At 35.6% G+C, this 19,151-nt stretch overlaps 1 pseudogene; it reads left to right on the top strand.

The window, feature by feature from the left end:
• The first annotated feature begins 1,579 nt into the window (after positions 1-1,579).
• LOC111387341 lies at positions 1,580-18,394 on the top strand (annotated as a pseudogene).
• The last annotated feature ends 757 nt before the right edge of the window (positions 18,395-19,151 follow it).

The following is a 19,151-nucleotide window of genomic DNA, read 5'->3' as shown; positions in this document are numbered from 1 at the left end:
CATAATCACCTTTATCTTTAGCACAACTGATGAAATACAAAAAGAAGAAGAGCTCATAAAAAAGTGATATCGGGATCTAAAAAATATAATTTTAAAGCATCTGTTTTGGAGAATTTTGTGTCTAGAATTTGAATGCTAATTTTTCAGTATTTAATTCTCATCGTTGTCGATAGTCATTATCTGGAAGTTCTTCCAGATTTTATTTACATTAAAAATGAACGTTACAAGACTATATTCCTCCTCAAATCCAAATTTTCTTTTACTTTTCTTCAAAGAAAATATATTTCATGTCAAGTTAAGCTAAGAGAATAACAAGAGTGAGAAGAAGAAAGGCTTTCTACATATTTCGTTCCTTGATATCCAAGAAAATTTAAGGTAGGTAGAGGTGTAAGTGTTTATTTCATTTTCAAATTATGATTTTTTGATAAATGTTTGAATGAAATGGTACCTTCGGGTACGGTGCTCCGGCACTAAAATAGTTTGAATCATTATTCTTCTACTCTACATGTTATGATAATGCTATAGTAATTGAATTTTGCTAGAAATCCATCTACGTGCGATGGTATGAATCTATAGTTTGAATTTTTTAATTTGATAACGAAATGTACCGATGATATCTATTGAGTTTCAAATTCATGGGTTAATTTCCTTCCTATATGTCGAATGGATTTTCCTTGGGGCATGGATGATGGCAAAGGATGATGCGACATGTCATGGAGAAACCGGTGATTTAATATTTTTTTTAGTTGACTGTAAAATGTTTACGTTTTCTTTAAATTAGATTCCGATAGATGTTGTGTGTGAATCTATTCTATGAACATTCTTTATGAGTAAATTATATTTTAAAGTACACATGTGTCATAGTAATAAATTTACAAATCACCATTTACAAAAATATGTTAGCGATTTAAAGTTTTGTTGTCCTATCAAAAATTACAGTTTTTGCTCGTCTTTAAAAATTCATAACTCTTTCGTTACTTGGCATTTTTATACAAACTAGTGGCCTTGGATAGCCTCATAAGTTAGCTATTGAATGAAATTGGAATTATGTCAATCCGACGTTGGTAGAATTTTATATGTTGTATAAAGTAAACTGCACTGGGTAGAGTCGCCGTTTTTCCAGCTTTTGCCTTGACTTCAAAAATTCATAACTCGATCGTTACTTGGAATTTAAGGATGAAACCAATTGGATTTGATAGTCTCATGGATGAGCTAGTGAATAAATTTAAAATCATGTGGTTTTGATGTCTGTAAAATTTTATATGTCATTTTAAGTGAACTGTATCGTTTAGCCTTTCAACTAGGTCGCTGCTAGTTAAATAAATTTATGGCTAAAATACTGTTAATCTCATGATGTTTTGATCCATGCGGTTCGGGATGTTACATATTCGCATGATTCCAAGTATTTAAAATTTGACAACACAAGATCTTGAGTAATTATTTTGTGAAAGATTGGAACATATGTTGCTGTCCTCCCAACTTTGGAACATATGTTGCTGTCCTCCCAACTTTGGAACATCTTGTGCACTATATATATGATGATAAAGAGGTTGATTGGTGAAAGATTAGTAGTATCTATGATGGCAGAGAATAAAGAGATAGTGACATGCCCCAAGGCGCAAAGCCATAAAATGATATCCGAACCAATTCTCGAGAAAGGAGTTTTTCATTTTGATTTTTCTGTGGATGACAGAAATCATGCATTACCGAGCCTTTCTTTCAAAAATCCAAAAGATAGGGATACACCTATTACCAAATTTCATGATCCAACCTACATTCCGACATTTCAATGTGTTACGGGAGAACAGAGAGTCAATATCGAGGTAATATTATTTATCATCTCGCTTTCAGCATTTTACGTACTTGGATACTGTCGGAACATTATCCTGTTTCGATTCCATAAGTTTGTATAAGTTTGGATATCCTAATATACGGGTTGAACTTTTCTGTATTTTAGTTGCCAGCTGGTACCTCTTTTTATGGAACTGGAGAAGTAAGTGGGGTTCTGGAGCGTACTGGAAAGAGAGTAAGCTATTTGATCCATGTTTTCCGTCACTAATTATAGTTTTAAACTGTTCTTGAAGTACTTTCTATTTTTATTATAAACAGATTTTTACTTGGAATACTGACTCTTACGGCTATGGCGTAGAGATAACTTCCTTGTATCAATCCCATCCTTGGTTTCTAGCGGTTCTCCCCGACGGAAAATCATTAGGGGTTCTTGCAGATACTACAAAAAGATGTGAGGTACTTTGTGATTTCTTGGTTAGTTTGTGCGATCAATTGTAAGACAAAAATAGCTTTTTAAAATTGAAGTTGTTGCTCGAGTAGATTGACTTGAGGAAGGCATCAAATATAAAGATCATCTCTCCATCATCATATCCTTTGATCACATTTGGTCCATTTTCTTCACCAGCAGATGTTCTTATGTCTTTCTCCCATGCTGTGGGTAATTACCGATCATCACACTCTTTAATTTTTCGATTTTTCTAAATATTTTTCTTGTCTCTACTTACGGGTATTTGGGACTGTATAGAGCATAATCTTACTGACCACTATGGGTATATTGGCAATCATAATGTTGCCTTTTCTGTTAAATGTGGCATTAATTTGTAATCTTAGGAAATAAATAAGGTTACATGCACTTGAAGAAAATGTATCAGGAAAATACATGATACAAATTCATGAATTATTAGGTGTCCATTTATATTCCCATGTCTCTAGAGTTATCCATGTGGTCTTATAAATAGAGATCATTCTTGTAGTCTCATTATAAGAAAAAAAAGAAGAAAACATTATTGAGTGTGCTGTAGCAATTCAAAAACTATCAATAAAAATTCAAGTTTTTCTTCAACACTTCGTTTCCGCACTAACAAATTTGGTATCAGAGCCATAACTTGTGATTGCATTTTTTCATGGCTTTCATACAAACAGCTTCGTTGTTTAAATATTCTTCCAGTCAAGTCCCAATCTTCGAAGGCGAGCATTATGAATACTGGAGCATCCAAATGCAAACTTTCTTCATCTCCTTAGATCTTTGGGATGTCATTGACGATGAGGAGTACGAAGAACCATCCGAAGACAATGAAGATTACAAAAAATTGCAAAAAGAATTTAAAAGAAAAGATGCAATGGCTCTCCGCTATATTCAACAAGGAGTCGGGAAATCAATTTTCCCTCGTATCTTTGGTGTTAAAAAAGCCAAAGATGCTTGGGAAATATTGATGCAAGAATTTCAAGGAACGGAGAAAACGATCGCCTTGAAACTTCAATCCTTATGGAGAGACTTTGATAATCTCCAAATGGAAAAACGAGAATCGGTTCGTGTTTTTTCTTCACGAGTAGCCGAGACAATAAATCAAATCAAAAGCTGTGGTGACACAATTACAGATAAAAGAGTCGTGGAGAAAATGTTAAGATGCCTTCCTCCAAAGTTTGACCATGTTGCAGCCGCAATTGAAGAATCGAAAGACTTGTCCAAAATGACCATTTATGAGTTAATCGGGTCACTTCTTGCCCATGAGCAAAGGATCAATCGTTCGAGTAATCAATCCACTACCGAACAAGCTTTCCAATCAAAGCAAACATCAAAAGGAGGATCGAACAACTATGGAGAACACAACAGAGGCTCAAATCAAACAAAACAAAAAGATAGCTATTGGAAGAAGGGTGACAAGCAAAGCAAATGGAAAGGCAAGCAAACACAAATTTCTGGTGGTAACAATCCAACTTGCATAATTTGCAAAAAAATGAATCATGAATCAAAGGAGTGCTACTTTAGATGCAAAAGGTGCAAGATCCCCAATCATTCTCAAAGAGATTGTTGGTTTCAAAATAAAGAGATGACAGAAAGAAAAAGTGCAGCAAACTTTTCTCTAGAGAATGAAAAGGAAATTCTGTTTTATTCTCAAAATTATGAAAATGGAGCTCAAAGCCCTTGGTCTTTGGATAGCGGTTGTAGCAATCACATGACGGGGAATCGCGACATCTTTGTGGACCTTAATCCAAATATTACTTCACAAGTAATTCTTGGCGATAGAACATGTAGAGATGCGGTCGGAAAAGGCACCATTTCTGTCCAAATTAAAGAAGGTAACAAGAAACTCATCACAAATGTTCTTTATGTTCCCAATCTTTCTCATAATCTCCTAAGTGTTGGACAACTTATTCAAAGTGACTTCTCTGTCCACTTTGATGATGGTGCATGTAAAGTTTTTGACAAAAAGAAAAATATTTGTGTGGCAAATATTGAAATGAAGAACAAGACATTTCCTCTTATGATGCCACTAAATGAGAATTGTGCACTCAAGGCAAGAGACGAAGATTTGGCGTATTTGTGGCATTTACGATATGGTCATCTTCATGAAAGAGGCCTTCGTTTACTCCAAATGAAAAACATGGTGACGGGACTTCCTAACATCCAACACATAGAAAAAATGTGCGAAGGATGCATCTATGGGAAATTGCACAAGTTGTCGTTTCCAAAAACTTCATGGAGAACGAAAGCACCACTTGAGCTTGTGCACTCGGATATTTGTGGGCCAATGCAAACTCCCACTTTTGGAAACAAGAGATATTAATCGTACAATTGTTGAAATGGCAAGAAGCATGCTAAAGGGCAAAGGACTTCCAAATCTGTATTGGGCAGAAGCTGTAAATACGGCAGTATACATTCTCAATCGGTCTCCAACAAAGGCTGTACGGAATAAAACTCCATACGAAGCTTGGAACAAAAAGAAGCCAATGGTTGATCACTTCAAAATATTTGGCAGCATTGCTTATGCTCTTATCCCTTCTCAAAATCGGGAGAAATTTGACGAGAAAGGACAAAAACTTGTCTTTGTTGGATATAGTGATGAATCTAAAGGATATCGGTTATTAGATCCAACTACAAACAAAATTACAGTTTCACGAGACGTTGTTTTTTATGAAGCTGCATCTTGGGATTGGAAAGGGAAAGAAGTTGTGGACCAGACACCATACCATTTTGTTGATCCATTAACATTTCAAGCAGGTCCGTCACAAGTTGGAAATTTAGAGCATAATCCAAACCCTACTCCAAGAAGTGAGGAAGAATCTGATCCAGAAAGCCCTCCAAGAAAGACACGTTCACTACAAGACATATATGAGTCATGTGAACTTGGGTTGTTCTCTAGTGAACCACAATCATTTGAAGAAGCCTCAAAAGAAGTATGTTGGACAAAAGCCATGAATGAAGAAATGTCCACAATCGAGAAAAACAAAACTTGGAAGCTTGTTGCCTTGCCAGAAGGGAAGAAAATCATTGGACTCAAGTGGGTCTATAAAATAAAATACAATGAAGATGGGTCGATCCAAAAGCACAAAGCACGTCTTGTTGCAAAAGGGTATTCTCAACAGCCCGAAATTGATTACACTGAAACATATGCTCCGGTTGCAATAATGGAGACGATTCGTACTGTTTTGGCACTGGCAGCTCAATTGGAGGTATGTGTTTATCAACTTGATGTAAAATCGGCATTCTTAAATGGTGAAATTCAAGAAGAAGTTTATGTCGAGCAACCCGAAGGATTTGAAATCAAAGGACAAGAAGGAAAAGTCTATCGTTTATACAAGGCACTTTATGGTTTAAAGCAAGCGCCGCGAGCATGGAATAGCAAAATCAATAGCTATTTCATCCAAAATGGATTCAATCGAAGCACGAGTAAATCATCTCTATATGTCAATAGTCTTGGAAGAGACTTTCTTGTAGTATGTCTTTATGTGGATGATCTTCTATACTTTGGTACAAGTAAAAGCATGGTGGAAGAATTCAAGAAAAAGATGATGAGAGACTTTGAGATGAGTGACTTGGGTCAAATGAAATACTTTCTTGGCATCCAAGTCAAACAAAGCCCGGGAAGAATTTTTTTTATCTCAAGAGAAGTATATTGATGATCTTCTAGAAAAATTCAGCATGAACCAGTGCAAGCCAGTCTCTACTCCAATGGGGCCGAATGAAAAATTCCAAGTCAATGATGATGTTGAAAAAGTAGATGCTACACTCTACCGAAAGTTAATTGGTTCACTCATCTACCTCAACACAAGGCCGGATATCACTCAATCAGTGAGTTTACTTTCTAGGTTCATGAATGAACCAAGCAAGAATCACTTTACGGCGGCAAAAAGAATTTTGAGATACCTTAAAGGTACAAAAAATCAAGGCATTGAGTTCAAAAAGGAAAATAACTTCAACCTTGTTGGCTACACTGACAGTGATTGGGCAGGCTCACTTGTTGACCGCAAAAGTACATCGGGCTACATCTTTTGTCTTGGAACAAATATTATTTCATGGAGTTCGAGGAAGCAAAGGTCTATAGCACTATCTTCTGCAGAAGTGGAATACATTGCAGTTGCGGATGCCGCTTGTGAAGCAGTTTGGCTTAGAAGAATTCTAAAAGACTTGATGTTTGAACAACAAGAGTCAACAACAATACATTGCGACAATATGTCAGCAATTGCTATGACAAAAAATCCAGTTTTTCATGCCAGATCGAAGCATATTGAACTACGTCATCACTTCATTCGAGATTTGGTAAGTCGAGAAGAAATTTGCATGGAATTTATCAACACAAATGATCAGCCAGCAGACATTTTAACAAAGGCAGTCACATTTGACAAGTTCGACAAGATCAAGGAAAAACTCAAGATTACAAATTAAGAGGGGGTGTTAAATGTGGCATTAATTTATAATCTTAGGAAATAAATAAGGTTACATGCACTTGAAGAAAATGTATCAGGAAAATACATGATGCACTTGAAGAAAATGTATCAGGAAAAAAATACATGATGCACTTAAAGAAAATGTATCAGGAAAATACATGATGCAGATTCATGAATTATTAGGTGTCCATTTATATTCCCATGTCTCTAGAGTTATCCATGTGGTCTTATAAATAGAGGTCATTCTTGTAGTCTCATTGTAAGAAAAAAAAGAAGAAAACATTATTGAGTGTGCTGTAGCAACTCAAAAACTATCAATAAAAATTCAAGTTTTTCTTCAACACTTCGTTTCCGCACTAACATTTTCTGCTTCCTTTGTAAATGAAATTCACAAATGGCCCAACTTTCATGTGTTATTACCTAATTTTAAACCAAGACTATGCTTTTTCTAGTGCTCTATTCTTCTCGTAGTCTTCCCCTTCTTACTACCCACAAGTTGAGTTGCAGGTAAAAATATATAATAATGACGTATTTTTTACTTTCCATAAATTTGAATTCTACAAAAATTCTAATGTGTCAGTGCGTAATCTAGGATCGAGTTTCTCTTTCGTCACATTTTATTGTTGTGCTGCTTTATCTACGTACTTTTCTTGTTCCGACATTTTATTGTTGTGCTGCCACCCAAATGGTCACTGGGCTATCAACAATCTCGTTGGAGCTATGCTTCTGATGCACGAGTTCGCGAGGTTGACCATTTATAGTGTTTATATTTCCTATTTGCACATACATCTCCTGCTTCTTTCTCCATCATTTTTTTCTTTGCATGTTCGAATATGTTAGTTTTCTGACACTTAAATTTGTACTCGAAAATGCTAGTTTTCTTACTTCTAAACTTGTGGTGCTTTTTATAGGCTATGAATTTTGTGTATTATTTAACACCACCTATGTGAACTTGGAATTTGTTATGTGAAACTTATATTGCAACTGCCGGGGTTAAATGGCGAGCTGGTTTCTTCAAGCATGTTTACCATTTAAAGTTGAGCTCATTTTTCCCTTGCCCAATACAGATTGCTGGGAAATTTCGAGGAAAAAAATCATTGTGATGTCGTATGGATTACATGGATGGTTTTTGATGTTTCACATTTGATCAGGCATGTTCCATCTACTTAAAACTTGGTTTGTCCTGGAGATGAAGTATAAAAAATAATTAAAAGTTCGATACTTCCAGACATGAATTATAAAACATACATTTGCCGTGTAAGATCAATTTTTGGATCCAAGGTCTCTTGTAGACTATCTTCATCAAAATGGTTTCAAAGCAAACTGGATGCTTGACCCAGGGATCAAACAGGAGGAGGACTATTTCGTCTATGACAGTGGTTCTGAAAAAGATGTCTGGGTTCAACTGCTTGTCAGAAGCCATTTGTAGGTACTTATAATACCTCCATCCCACCTCTCATCCCTGTAAAAAATCGAAAAAAAAGGAGGAAGAAGAAAACTAAAAAAAGCGTGAATTGGCCATGGTAAAAATTTTGTTTGGTTGAATTTATATTTCTTTTTTTCCAATAGTTAATATTAATTTTATTTGCTTCTATCTTCAGGGAAGGTGTGGCCTGGGCTGTGTGTATTTCCTGATTTCACAAGATCAGAAGCCCGCTCATGGTGGGCTAGTCTTGTCAAGGACTTTGTTACTAACTTTGTGGATGGTTTATGGAATGATATAAATGAACCGGCAATTATGGAGGTGAAGTTCAAACTTTGTTTGAAATGCATTCCTTTCTTGGTGTGACGCCCCGAACTTAGGCTTCGGGGGTCACATACTAAACATAGTAACTTCTGCCTTTGGTACATGTAAATACTCTTAAATAGAAGTATTACATGTTAGAAAACTATTTTCAATTTGGTAAAATATCTCTCATGAAATTTAATGGCCAGCAGAAGTGCATGTCGACATGGAATTAAACTTTACAAAAAAAGGACTCGGTACTGCCACAGTTAGTTAGGGCAGCAAGTTCAACTATTTTTATAAAATCCATCCCAATTCCGTTTTCTATGAAATTTGTGGTATTAGAAAGATAATTTCAAGTAGTTTCCTATGTTAAAATATGATAATTTTCCGAGATCATATAGTATGGACGTTTTACTGAAAACAGCGTAGTGTTGCACAGAAAATCCAGATTGACTCTTCAACGTTTAAAAATTCATATCTCAGGCGACGGACATCCAAATTGAGTGATTCTTACGCCCATATTTAGAAAACTCAAAGACGAACGCTGCAGTATTTTTAGATTCTCAAATGGATGTCTATAGAGTTAGAAATAATGTTTTGAAGATGACCCAGAAACTGCCCGGATTCTGCCCTTTTTTATCATTCAAGAAAAAGGTTTATAAAAACGTCTCTTAACATAACATGGAAGATATAATTACATAATTTACTTCCGGTACCATAATAGATCATTTCTTATACAAGTTTTTATACAACACGATAAGAAAAATATTTGGAGAGCAGTCGAACAAACATGCAAAAATAAAACTTCGATGCAAAATAACCTTCGTCCTTAATCCATCATCGATTGTGCCGACTCACTTCCACCAACTTCCACCAACTTCACATCTATGGATCTGAAAATTTAGAATAGGATACTATGAGTATAAAGAATACTCAGTAAGATACCATGCTTGGATTTAACATGTTAATATTACAAAAAAGAATGCAATCAAACACATACTTGCACATTCCGGCTTGCCGGTGCCCTTCGGACTTGTCCTAAGGCATAGATATCTAACTTTGTGGACTTGTCCACACATTTATATTATGGTTTTTCATGCATAGCTTAGGCATAAATATTACCATGAAATCCTACCACTTAAGCAAAGAAAGTATCTTACAATAAAACTTGGAGAACTTCGGTTGAAAAACAAGAACTTGAGATTGTAGGCTTTTCCTTTCCTTTTCTTTTTTTTTCTTCCTTTCTTCCTGCCGATTTTCTCTCTATCTCTCCATAAAAATTCTGACTTTGCAAAGATATATAGGCTTGCAAAGATATATAGGCTGCTCATCTCTCGGTTATACATATATAGAAGCAAAGTGAAGATAATTAACCAAAATTGGTGCCTACATCTACACGTGGTTGCATGCATGAATTTCATAAACTTAACCAACACCTAAGGTGAGGTTGTGCCATAATTTAACACCTCCTACCTGCTTAAACCACCTCATGCATGCATGTTACTACAAAGATAGCTTGACACCTCCTACTTGTTCAACAATTAACACCCCATGCATGCATTAGTTAAATCTTACTTGAATTCTTCTCTAATCTGCCGTCCAGCTGCATTCATATATGTATATTGCATATGTGTGTATATAAAAAAATGAGAGAAATGGTTTAATTTGTATTCCCACTTGTCCATGCATTAGTTAATTGCATTAATCCTCTACAAGGTGGCGGCAAAGTGATAGAAACAAAGGGAAAATATATTAATGTAAAAGGTATAGAATTTGACAATTATTCTAAACCCCTAATTAACTAATCTTGGTAAACTTTTAATAAATCGACCAATGCAAATTTGGCAACCATTAATAATCTTGGCCATACTAAATTTTTGAAAAGTTAAATTGCTAGCCTAAAAATTAAATGAGCAAATTAAACGTGCATAAAATTTCGGAGTATTACACTTGGTTTTGCATAACATATTTTGTTGCAGACTCAAACGAAGACTATGCCTGAGAGTAATATTCATAGGGGAGATCCACAAAATGGAGGCAAACAGAACATTCACATTATCACAATGTATTGCTTGGCCCTGAAATCTTCTTTTAAGTACTTCAACTTTATTCATGAAATTGATATGCTTAGTGTAGCTTTTTAGTTTGCTTAGTGCATAGAAAAATAATCTACTAATTAGTGATTTTCTTTCAGATCATGTATGATGCCTGAATTGCCATTCAATGATTTCAGTTGCTTATTTTAGGTTTATGGTATGCTGATGGCAAGATCAACATATGAAGGCATGAAACTAGCTAAAGAACAAAAATGTCCATTTGTTCTTACTCGAGCTGGGTTTGTGGGTAGCCAAAGGTATGCTGCTACGTGGACAGGAGATAATCTCTCTACTTGGGAGCACCTTCATATGAGTATCTCTATGGTTCTTAATCTAGTAAGTGAAAGATATTGCCAAATATGTCTTTGAAAACCATAAAGGATACCAAATTCTTTAGTTTTTTCAATGCGCCACCGTTCCAGACTCTTTACCATTTTTTCTTTTGGTATCATCGATAGTCATAACTTGAGTTCATTTACCTTCAACAGCACATTACCAAATCTTTCTTTTCTGGAATTCCTATCTTTAGCCCACATGTTATTAACCTTTTATCAAATGGATGTTCACATGTACACTGATTGGTGAGAGATAATTAAGATATATAACATAATATTGCCTTAAAAAGCTTGGAAATGGACAAAATGATTAAGAAATCCACCTCGGATATCTATATTGTATCTTTTATTTGCATGGTTAGGGGACGTGAAAGAACAAATTAACATCTATAGCAATTAGAAGACGAAGCCCATGTTTGGCCTCCATTTTCTAAAAATCATTTTTACTCGACCTCAATTTTAACCACATATTTCACGGGACCCAAAAATTTTATCAACTTTTCCATCACATACTACATCAACTTTTATCAAAACCTACAAAAAAATTGATTTTTATCTAAACCAAAATCAAATTTTTTCAAAACCTACAAAAAAACTGATTTTTATCTAAACCAAACTGTGGCAAAATAATTAAAAACTCTGGAGGAATTTACTCGTTTCATTTTAGCTTTCCCTCGCAGTACTCGTATGCTATCAGTCGTTAAGGAATACTCGTGCCATTAAGGAAAAAGATACCAAATTATTGGAGAAAATCATCCGATGGAGATTGTAGATGATCCCTGATGGGCACAGTTTGTATGATTCATTGCTTGTGTTTTTGATGGACCTCAAGTTTTCACGCCTCATTCTCACAAGGAGGGACTTTGAAGCATGTATAGATAGAACAATAGGATCAGCAAATGATAACCCCCACGAGAGACTTAAAAGCATATGCTAATACTCGCGTATATGCACGTGTGAGAATGAATTTATGTACATAAGCACGTTTTTATTCCATAATCGTAAAATATCTACTTTTGCTTCAAGTATTAATTTAATGGAAGATGAATATAAAATGTGACTCTGGTACTTATCTTGTCCTCTGATGATATAATAACATTTCTATATTAATTTTGCACAGTTATTGGCAAAATGCTTGAGAGAGTATGCCTAACTAAATTTATCATTGAATTAAAAAAAAATGATGCCACTTTCAGTTTTTTCTCCTCACTGTAATATGCCAGATATTGGTGGATTTAGTAGGGATGCAACATCGAAGCTGTTTAGAAGGTGGATGGGTTTGGGAGCTATGTTTCCTTTTTATCGTGGGCATTCTTCAAAAGATACCATTGATCACAAGCCTTGGTATTTCGTAAAAGAGGTTGGTCCTTTATTCACAAATAAGTGACTAATTATGTATATGTGAAGTTCATACGTGAGTTTTTTGTCAAATGATGTTTGCAAGAATTTCACCACACTTCTTTCTTTTCGTTATGAAAGGGAAGAGGTGCAGGGAGTCAGGCGCCATGGCGCCCAAAAGCGTGAAATTTGGATAGTGAGTCCGGCGCCATGGCGCCCGACTCAGCTATATATATAGCTGGTGTTTTCCCCTTCATAAAAACACCCGATTTTTGGAGAGAAGAAGTGAGAGAGCCTGGATTGAATTTAACAAGTAAGAGGTTGTTCTTCTTGGGTATAAATTCAAAGCTATTTTCTTTTCTTGGTGATTAACTTGAGGCTTGTTCAAGTAATCAAATCCATTGTTCTTCATTTATATATTGAAAATCATTTCTTCCCCATTTTCTTGTTCTTGAAGTGGTTTGGAAATTTTCACTTTGCCAACTTTGTTTGATCTTGGGCAACCTTTGGGAGGTCATTTTCCCAACAATTTGGTATCAGAGCTACATCCTAAATCAAGGTGGTTAAACTTCGATTTTGTGGTGAGTTGCTTGAACTTTGTTGTGCACAAGGTGTTTGTGAAAATTTTCAAGTGAACTTTTGTGGTTTATTTTTGGTAAACAAGTGGATAAATCATGTCTACTAGAGGAATGGTGAAGATTGGGAAGTATGAGATAGAAAAATTCAATGGGAAGAATGATTTTTCATATTGGAGAATGCAAATGAAAAATTTGTTGATTTCTCAAAAGTTGCACAAGGCATTGGCGGGAAAGGAGAAGAAGCATGTTGATATGTCGGACGAGGATTGGAAAGAGTTAGATCTTGAGGCACGAGCGTCTATCATTCTTTGCCTTGAAAGAGATGTTGCTTTCTTGGTTGATAGTGAGGTAACGGCGGCGGAGGTGTGGACAAAGTTGGAGGCGAACTTCATGACGAAGACTCTAACAAATCGGATCTACTTGAAGTCCAAATTGTATACTTGTAAGATGGATGAAGGTACACCAATCCGGAAGTACGTGAACAAGTTTGATAGGATCATATCGGACTTGAAGGACATTGATGTGGATGTAGATGATGAGGATCAAGCACTTCTACTACTTCTTTCATTGCCAAAGTCTTACGAGAACCTAGTACAAACATTGATGCTTGTGGGTGATAAACTTGTGATGGAGGACACTAGAATGTCACTTCTAGCGGATGATCTTCGAAAGATTGCAACTAGTGGCATGTCTACCATTGGTAACAAGGAGCAAGCTCAAGGATTGTTTGTAAGGGGTAGAAGAAATGTGCGACCAAAGGGCGAGGGAGAAAAATCTAGGTCGAGTTCTAGACCTCTTGCGGAAAGGTCTTGTTTCAAATGTGGCGAGATTGGGCATTTCAAGGCGAATTGTCCAAACAAAAGGGGTTGGAAGAAGAACAATAAGAACAACAACAGTGGGAAGGTGCAAGTCAAGCAAGAGGTAAGCTATGCCTCGGAAGAAGGGGAAAGCGATGAATGCTACACCATCTCTTGTGATAAAGAGACCTCCGGTAAGTGGATTCTTGACTCCGGATGCTCTTACCATATGTGTCCAAATAGGAAGTGGTTTACTACCTATAGAAGCACTGAGGGTGGAACCGTGTTGATGGGTAATAACCATTCTTGTAAAACGGTGGGGCTCGGTTCAATTAGAATCAAGATGCATGATGGAGTGGTTAGAACATTGATGGATGTTAGACATGTTCCTGATTTGCGAAAGAACCTTATCTCTGTTGGTGCCTTAGACTCCGGTGGTTGCAAGATTGTGACATGGAATGGAGTAAAGAAGGTAGTTCGGGGTTCTTTGATTGTGATGAAGGGTATTCGTGAAGGCAATCTCTATGCTCTTCAGGGTACTACAATTACTGAAGATGTAGCAGTTGGAACAAGTGGAAGTGGTGGAGACCCATGTGAGTGCACTCGGCTATGGCATAGGAGGCTTGGGCATATGCCTGAGTGGAAAATTTGGATCAGGGAGGCTGGCGCCATGGCGCCCACGGTTCTGCTTGTTCTTGGCGCCACTCATGGGCGCCATGGCGCCCGATTCATTCTATATATAGCAGGTGTTTTTTTCCCCTTCTTCTAGAAACCCCGATTTTGGAGAGAAAAATAGAGAGGGCTTGGATAGAGTTTTACAAGTAAGAGTTTGTTCTTCTTGGTTATAAATTCAAAGCCATTTTTCTTTCTTTGGGATTAACTTGAGGCTTGTTCAAGTAATCCAATACATTGTTCTTCATTTATATATTGAAAATCATTTCTTCCCCATTTTCTTGTTCTTCAAGTGGTGTGGGAAATTTTCTCTTTGCCAACCTAGTTCGATCTTTGGGCTATCTTTGGGAGGTCCTTTTCCCAACACGTTACTTTGATGTGACTACACAAAAAGAACTCCAAGCCAGTGAGTTATATGTAAAAAGTATCTTACGAGATTAAATGATGGGGGTGTAACGTACAGTATTTTAGGCCCTTCGACTACTGAGTTCCGTCTCATCTTTTACCTGAATTTTTTAACATGTCGGAGCGTGGTCATTCCAGGCAGTTAACTCTATTTTGGTTTCCCACTATCTTCATTTAATTGTTTGAAGTTGAAAATTCCATGTAGACGGTTTCTCTTATTTTTAATGCAGCATGACTGAGTTTAGGGGAAGAACAAACTGCACACGAAAACTTCTTTGACTTAATTAATTCTGGAATTCAGCACAAACTCAAGTCCTCGTAATACCAATTATGTCAAGGCCACCCGAAGTTGCAAATCGGCGATTGATTTTTACCTGCAACATTATATCTTGTGCATTGTAATTCTATTCTCTATGCTAATTTGTCTGAAGCAATCTTCATGTACTGGTATAGAAATAACATTATACTATTTCAATTGAATTTCTATTTCAATCTTCATGACATTTCTATAAATGCATTTGCTTTAAGATTACTGATTGCTACTATTCACTTCATCAAGTGTCAGTCTTTTATCTCTCACAGTGTGAAGAAGTTTGTCGGCTGGCGTTAATGAGGCGGTATCAGCTTTTACCTCACATATATAATCTGTTTTACTTGTCACATACACTGGGGATCCCTGTGGCAACTCCATCCTTTTTCGCTGTTACGTTCTCATGATGGCCAATTAACTGGGCTACTTGACATTTGCAGTAGAGCACATTCCTGTATGGTTTTTATTAGGGTTAAGATTCTTTTGCAGATCCCAAAGATATCAAGTTAAGAGCACAAGAAGATTCATTCTTGTTGGGACCACTTCTCGTATATGCCAGGTTCTCATCTCTATTGAGCTTGAAGACAGTGACGATCGAAATATTTAGAATTAACACGCAATCAAATATGCTCTCTTTTACGAGTTCCATTTTCCTTCTTACTTTTGTGTTCATTATTTTTCATTTCATCTATAGGTGCCACAATAGGAAATATTACTCTTCTAAGTTTCGTTGGGTACTATATTCGATTTCGCAACATGAAGGAAGATCGGGAGTCGTGTCAAATGCTGCACAAGTTGCCTCAAGGAATATGGTTTTAGTTTTGACTTTGAAGATTCTCATCCGGTACTTCAAAATATCCTATCATACGACCTTTAATTTTAACTTGCATTTTCTTTTTGGTCAACGAAATCTCGCAAGTCCAAGGTATCGTGAACAAGTAATGTAATGATAAGTAAAGTGTCGCCCACGAAAACTATGTACTTAATCCAGGTTTAATTAATGGTAATTCTAATCGAATAGTCAAGTTAGCATGAAGAATTTTTTATAACTTTACTAGTGAGTAATTAAGAATGTTTTTGTAAATTTGATTAAATACGCACTATGACTTTGAATTCTCCTTGTTAGTCCATTATAATACAATTCATTACCGTGCAATATTTATATATTTATTCTTGTTGTCATAATAATCTCTCTCAAAGAAAATTAAACACATCATCTTATGTGACTTTCCTATATCTTCATGAAATATGCGAACATGAAAACATGCATTGAAACTCTAGGACACTAATAAAAGTTATATAGGTCGTAACGATATATTTGTATACTCTACGGACCTCACAACATTAGCTATAATGTGCAATGTTTCTTATTATTTCTCTCAAAATTAACAAAGATCACACATCAATCAAATCAAACTATGCGTTGATCAACAATTTGTGCCTAACTTTTCCCTATTGTCGTGCTAGGATTTGCCATCCCTGTACCTAAAAGGAGGATCCATTATTCCTTTGGGTCCTCCTCATCAACATGTTGGTGAAGCTAATTGTATACATGATGTAACTCTGCTGGTGGCGTTGGATGAACATGGTAATTTTTCTGTGTTGTATATGTTGCTGGCACATATCACTACTTCTGTTGAAGGTTGCAAACAAATAATATTTCCCTTTTACTAATGAATTGACTAGACATTGGTGTATTCCTGAATTGATTCTCTTCAATCACAGGTAAAGCTGAGGGTTTTCTCTATGAAGATGATAGTGATGGCTATGAATATCTTAAAGGAGGATACCTGTTGACAACATATGTTGCTGAACTTCAGCATTAAAGGTTTCAAAAACTGAAGGATCTTGGGATAGACCAAAGTTGCCGCTTACACGTGAAATCCACTAATTTGCATTGGCACTGTGGTGTGTATTTATCAGCAGTGTTCCATTATTTTTCGGTCAAGAGTTTCCTTGACCCAAAATGTAAAATCTTCGTTTTTTTTAATCTAATTTTTTTGGTTTGTCAAATAGCTTGATGCATGGGGTACTGATGGGGAGACTGTGCAAAACGAATTTATATGGTAGATGAAAATGCTGAAAGTAAATAAAGTACTGAAAGTGCAGAGTGCGATGTGGGTGTAGAAAATAATGGAAGTGATTGTCCGCTGGAATGATCATAGCATGTGTGTTCATTTGTAATCTTCCATATACAGTTCTTTTCAATAAGTTTGCAATAATTCTGGTTTGTAATAAGGGTATAAACCCCCCCGAGTTTACCTATATAAGAAATAATAAGAATTGTGGAGCAGACTCCCATTCGTCTTGATTTTTAACTCTTTGTTTCATTTGTGTGGTTGAGTTCACATCATTAGCGTTGTTGGTTGCATTTTACATCTCTGTTTAGCTAGCAATTTATAAATGGATTATAAACTTAGTCAAAATTAAACATTCATAACTGTCGCACATTTTTCATCCGCATATTTTGTGGAACCCACTATTATTCTTTTTATTATTCTTCTTTATAAAGATCAATAAATTTGTCAAACGGAGGATAAATAACTCCACAAAGTACAAGGGGACAAATTTGTTAGGTCCACCTCTTGAAATAAAAAGTAGGATTGGGCTCTGAAAGTGGTTTTGAGGAAACAAATTCTTTATTCAATATTCCAAACAATTGCAAGGAGACTATAAGTACGGAATTATTGACAGGATTGAGAGAAAATCTCGAAACTATGTTCTTCTATTCAATCAGAAGCATAGTGAAGAAATAGTTGCTGCCGACAGTTAAAAACCTAAATCTATGGTTAATTGAAATTGAATAATTGGTCTTTAAACTCATGAAAATTAATATAATGAAACTAATAACTGCAAATAAAAATATAAGATAAAAGGAGAATAGATATTAAAAATTGCTAAAACATAGGATAGAATCAGTCGAATACATCTTCATCATTCTCCTCAAGTTGGAGAAGATTTACCCTCGAATCTTACCTCGTATCTACGTACAACTAATGCCTTGCCGCAATAGTAACAGAAATTGATTGAATGAATTCAGCTACTTTGTGGATAATTGTGGGGTGATAAAAGGCAGGTAGATTTGGTAAGTTGTTGAGAGAAATCGCTTGATAAATGGCCTCGAATTAATGACCGCTCTTATTATTTGATTTATGGATACATGATTAAACTACTAGTCTCCAGTAGCTAGCAATTGAAGTGCCAATGAGAAACAAAGCATTAAATTATGGTAAAGAAACTAGTAAAACTATTTGAATACCGTAAACAAAAAGCTAGTAAAAGATCACAAATACTATCAATTATAACCTCAAAAAATATCATGTGTGCATGCTGAAAATAGTTTCGGATCAGACATTGATGTTTAAAGGACGAATTTGCGTATCTAAGGATGAAGTTTTGAGGAAGGGGATATTGGAAGAGACTCATTCTACCCCCATACATCGCACATCCTAATGGAACGAAAATTTATCGAAATTTTTGAGATACATTTTAGTGGAGGAATATGAAAAGAAGTATAGGCTTATTTGTGGCAAAATGCATAGTGTGTCAACAAGTTAAAGAAGAACATCAAAGACCGGCAGGGTTGTTAAATCAATTAGACATACCTGAATGGAAGTGAAAGAATATCAAAATGGACTTTGTGGTTGGATTTTTGAAGTTAACAAGAGGACACAATGCTAAATGGGCAATCGTGGATCGTCTATCAAAGTCTACTCTTTTTATTTCGGTAAAAATGACATTCGGTCTAGATCAGCTAGTTTAGTTGTACATTAGAGAGATCGTAAGATTGCATGGTGTCTCAGTATGTATTGTGTCCAATAAAGGTTCGAGATTTATGTCAAAATTTTGGAAGAGCTTACAAGGAGCTATGGGAACGAAATTTCATTTCATTATCATATCTTTTATTTGTTTGGTAGATATGTATTTGGCACTATTCACATAATAAAATAGGCATATGCATGGATTTCCTCGACTTTTTTCTTCTTTAATAAATGTCTTTGAGTGGCGCTTTGTACCAGTGGGTTGCATATATATATATATATATATATATATATATATATATATATATAAGAAATATTTTTATCTTAAATTCTTAAATGAGATTATTATTTTAAATAATTTCTAAGTCTAAAGATAAGGTACAATTATTTGAGTGACGCTTACGTACCAGTGGATCGGGCCGTTACACAATACAAGACCCACACCCGAA

Source organism: Olea europaea, unplaced genomic scaffold, assembly GCF_002742605.1.
Source record: "Olea europaea var. sylvestris unplaced genomic scaffold, O_europaea_v1 scaffold399, whole genome shotgun sequence".
In the NCBI taxonomy this organism is placed as follows: Eukaryota; Viridiplantae; Streptophyta; class Magnoliopsida; order Lamiales; family Oleaceae; genus Olea; species Olea europaea.
The sequence above is the reverse complement of the archived record's forward strand: the minus strand, read 5'-3'. Positions and strand labels throughout refer to the sequence as shown.